Below are 5,000 nucleotides of genomic sequence, written 5' to 3'. Positions count from 1 at the left end.
TAACAGTCTGTTGTGTCCATGAAAAAATAAATACACGTAGATAAGCTTATTATATATACACCACTCATAAAACGAAACTACATCCAGGATTCGATTGGCAGATTTTCCTTATCCTAACTAGTAAAGATATTGATGACATCATTTCCCGCTTTCACGTGCTTGTTTATACAAACAGTCAGTGGAGACTAGTGAGCAATAGATTCATGAAGTTCTCTGAAGGTGAGGTAAAATCCTTCTTTGAGGAATAAGGAAATATTAACTTCGTACAACTGAAAATTATTCAAGGAGTTCCTTGCAAGTGATAAAGAAACATGAAAACCTGAAGAAATCCAGTCAACGAGCTGCAAGTTTCTGCTTGGTATTTTTGTTCTATATAATAAAAAGAAAATTACACAGCGGCTTTAAGACATGAATTTACATGTCTTTCCTTCTATTAAACACTTGCTGTTCTCTTGCGTAAAATATTGTTTTTACCACTCAAATTGAAATTCATATCTTCGCAGCCCCATGTAATATCCTCTATTTCGCTTCTCGTGTTGAAAAATATTTCACTCGTTCGCAGCGCGTACTCGTGAAATATTTTTCAACACGAGAGAGAAATTTCGTATCTTCGCGCGGCCATGTTATATCCTGTATTTAATAAAATAATCGATCCGCACTTAACCAATAGCCATGAAAGTTAATGCCCTGGGTCGTTTGAGAACCCAAGCAAAGAGTTCTCAGTGTTGTGGTCTGGGGCAACCATACATCGTTTTGAAAGGGAGAATTGATCGTCCCACTGGTCTCGTCAATTTAAGCAATTATCTCTTAAAGAAGCCTGAAAAATTCAGGTGGCTACAATGGAAATCCAACCCATGACCTCTGTGATGCTGTTGTTATGCTCTACCACCCGAGGGCTCGTGTGTTCCAATGTATAAATAATATCAGAAGTGTGAGTTATAGATGAAATGGAGAAGTGTTCCTCGGGCTTACATAAATAATTCATTGTCATCAATCAAGCACTTATTTGTCATAACTTGCCATTTGAGAAATGTATCTAAATTCTGGGCTATTCATGTTTTTCCTGGCCAAAGGTGCTTTTGATTTTGTTTCGACAATGACCAGTTCTTGCCTCATCTGCTCTTGATGAAACTTTCAGTTCGCATTTAATCAATTTTTTACCATCCCAGATTATTATTTTCTTATCAAACCATTGTGATGCGTAACAGCACTGGTACAATTTTGTATCATTTGTACCCAATGCCCATAAATCGTCCGAACCTTGCATTCGCGCGCATGGCCAGAAAGCGGAGTTTTATGGTATTCAATTTTCCACACTTGCTTGTGCCATAATGAGTGTAAATGCATTTGGCAGAGGGGAATCTGGAACAGAAAAAAATGTCAATGAAGTGGGAGGGGGGAGAGGGGTCGTTCTTAAATTCAGGCACTCTCTTTTTTCGACAAGGGAGGAAAACTCTGTCATGGTACAAAAACAAGTTATTTTACATCAAAATAAACCAAAAAGCCTGGTACGCAGACCAACAAAAATTAATATATTTTTATCTGGTAAAAATGAGGACAGTTCCAAATATGATACACATTAGTTTATTTTCCTATTTTTCACTACTTGGCTTTCAAGGAAGGGTTCCAGCTTTTTTGGAATTAAAATGCATTTATTGACTGACCCTAACTTTGGGAGGGGAAGTCGGTTGTTGTCAGCCTTCTCCTCAAATTCCCTAGAGACGACACAACGGCTTTTGTGCCTTCGTATAAACATGAGCGTTGTCCAAGGAAACAACTCCTTGCATCCTGTCATCTGCTTCCTGATTGTTCAAGGTATGATACTGTGCTATGGAGAAAATAAGAATGCCTTGTTTTTTCTCTCTGGCTTTCATCCTTGAATCTTACTGACCGGCTGAAACCTAGACTAATTTTTTTTCCTGTAGTTTCATCTATGCCTTCATTTTTGTAACCTAGTGAAAATTTTAGACTAAATAAGTTCTTATGAAAAGGGGATTTAAAATGAAAATTTTAGCCTAACAGGTTCTTAAATTTTAGGTTCTTATACGCGGGTTTTTTACAATAGTACTACGAAACCACCGATTTGTGGAATGGGCCCGAATTACTGAGCCGCTTCCCCTTCCGCTTTCGCTTGTAAATAATTCCAGTTCTTCAGAGGCGTTGTGTTGGACGCTACTTCTTAGGCCAAGGAACAAAACTTACCCCCCTCCCCCCCCCCCCCCCCCCCAGGACTCATTATTTTGAAACCGTATCTTTCCATTGTTGTGGCTGCTCCGGTACACCTTGACAGCGAAAGCTGGCTACTGCTCACACCGTGGGAAAGGAATTTCAGCAAAATATTTCGGGCCCATTTCACAGATCGGTGGTTTTCGTAGTATCTACTGACGCTACAAAATCACTTGACTCTGAAGATGACTTCCGCTCAGGTTGTCGTAATGTCAGTCAATGTCATCTCAGGACTACACTTACCCGGACGATCGTACTTTACTTTATTATTATTATTATTATTATTATTATTATTATATAATATCTCTGTACTATGCTTGATATCACTTTCTGTATTATTGTTTCACTGTCCATTAAAAAAAATCGTTTTTTGCAGCTCTGATAATCTTTTCGCTTCTTCTTGATCTCACGAATTGCTTCTCGTTCGCCACCAAGGTTAACTGATTAAATCTGGTGTATTCATCCCTCAGATTCATTGGGATCAGGTAACTGATTCTCGCTTCGATCTTTGCTATGTAGTGTTTCATAGAACAGCTTCAGGTCAGTTCAAAACAGTTGGTTCTGTTTGAACAGCTGGCAGCTCTCTTCATCTCTTTTGATCTTAAGGACGTTCGCGCGAAATTTTTTCAACATTGATTTTCTTCTGAAACTTTTACCATTGTAAGATGATGAGTTAGTTATGTCAGAAATGTAAAAAAAATGGGGGGTCACCGACTTCGTTTTGGAGAGAACATGTCCGGAAAAACACCCAAAATGTGACAAAATCGGGCTTCGTTATCGAATAAGGCCAGTGTCTGTAAACCCAAATATATTGCAATTAAATCTTTGAAGTGAAATCTTCTCTGCCAAATATTGTTTAAGTGGACTGATTAAGTGAATTTAGTCAACTGGTGAGGTTCCCTTAAAGATCAAGTTCGCATTTAGCGACCACAGTTTCACGCGCCTTGCAGCCCGCAAGATGGCAGGATTTGATGTCCCGTGAGCAGAAATCTTGAAATTTTTTGAACTTCCCACATTGATTTTTTGTTCATTTTTGGACAACGTGGAGATAATTGTAAATAAAATCCGTTTCTGGAAAGAAAAATAGGGGTTACCGAACGTCCAAGACCGTTGGATCCAGTCAAAGCTATAGCAGTGGCCTTTTGCCCTAATCAGTTCTCATTTTATTACTTAGCGCGCGCGCTCGTGTATGACGTGGCGTGTGCATTTGCGTGCGCAGTAAGGATGCGCAGAAACAGTTGGCGCGAACGTCCTTAATTCCTCCTTCCCTAATTTTCTGTTTCAGGGTGCCTGAGACATGCAAAGTGACCCTTTCTTCCAAGCGATATTTTCTGTTCAAGCTCTATCTCTTTATTTTAGTCTCAAGTTTTCTCTAAGGATTTCCTCAATCTTGCTCAGGTCTTTCCTCATAGTTTCAATACTTGATCCTTCTCTTCCAGAATTACCCTTTAGGCCCTGTTTATAAGGAGGGAGGGTAACCCTAGTGTTAGTGTTAGGGTTACCCTAGCACTCACACATTTCTTCTTTTTTTTCATCGACGTGTTTACGACGCAGCTAGGGTTACCCTAGCTGACTTGTAAATACTCTGCGAGGGACAACTCACCTACCCGGGACAACTTTTTAACGGTTTCCATTGTGTTTGCGATGCTGGCGGTTACCAAGCATACAAAGTTGTCCCGGGTGTTAGGGTAACCCTACCTGGGGAAAAATTGCTTGTAAACCCGGGCTTTCTTTGACCCTCCTTCTAGGGTAACCCTAGCAGAAGGGTTACCCTATCTGCTTGTAAACAGGGCCTTAGTTCTTCCCATCCTCTGTTTCAGCATTCGCATTCTTTTTGTTGTGACATATGTAGCTGCCCGCAGTAAATAATTCAGTTCAGTGATGTTGTGTCTGAATCCCCTTGATGGCTCCATTGACCTTCTGCTTTCAACTTTGATCTATTGCGTGACTTCAGTGATACTATCCTTCCCTCAGTTCTAGAAGCATCACTTCCTGAATCCTGTCATAGAGAGCATCAAGTTCTTGGGTGATCTCTTCTTGTAGCTCTTCAGCTGGGGGAGCACTGGGAGCTACTGGCTTCCTCTTAAGCTGCAAATTGTCTCCACTTTAGTGTTCTTCTTGTGTATCAGGTGTTGTTTTGACGTGGTGTGGTGTATCTGTGGATCTCAGTCCGCTGATGTTCATTCCTTACTCTCAGAACTATTATTAATATATATATTAGCGGAGCTCCACAGTAATTTCCTTACTGGAATTTAAAGAGATAAACTAATGACAATGCCAAGACTCTAGGCAGGACTCCAATAAGGTCTTCTGTTAATATTGTGATTCTTAATTTTTTCACTTTTTTGTAACACAACCATAGCCACCATTCAATCAAGTGCAAACATCCATTTTCAAAATATCCTTTGGACTTCGTGATTACGAGCATAAATAATTAACAAACGTTTGCCTTATCACAGTTTTATTACATATAAAGGTGACCGTATAAATCAGTAGATGTAGGTTACAGGCCTACTTTTAAGTCTCAACAGCAGAACCGGTTATGTGCTTTGGTTGAGTCACAAATTCAGTTTCTTTCATGTGTTTGTGGCATTTTAAACTATCAAACCAAACTCGATGTTTTAAAATAAGCTAGAACAAAACAAAACGGGAAAACCCCAAAGGGGTGTGTACTGCTCACTGAACACTGTCCATAAAAAAAGAAGCGTACTATGTTCACTTAATTTTGTGATCTGTAAGAGGTGAAGACGACAGAAACTAACGTCGATTTCGGA

At 39.7% G+C, this 5,000-nt stretch overlaps 1 protein-coding gene across 1 annotated transcript in view; it reads left to right on the top strand.

The window, feature by feature from the left end:
* LOC138018604 (uncharacterized) overlaps positions 1-8 on the top strand; it is a 13,183-nt gene extending 13,175 nt beyond the window's left edge. The window contains exon 5 of the mRNA XM_068865296.1: positions 1-8. This exon is cut by the window's left edge and continues 415 nt beyond it. The gene's annotated coding sequence lies outside the window, so the exon portion shown is untranslated.
* Positions 9-5,000: the final 4,992 nt, after the last annotated feature.

The sequence above is a fragment of the Montipora capricornis genome, chromosome 10 (genome assembly GCF_036669925.1).
Source record: "Montipora capricornis isolate CH-2021 chromosome 10, ASM3666992v2, whole genome shotgun sequence".
NCBI lineage: Eukaryota > Metazoa > Cnidaria > Anthozoa > Scleractinia > Acroporidae > Montipora > Montipora capricornis.
Note: the sequence above shows the minus strand (reverse complement) of the source record. Positions and strands in the feature narration are given on the sequence as shown.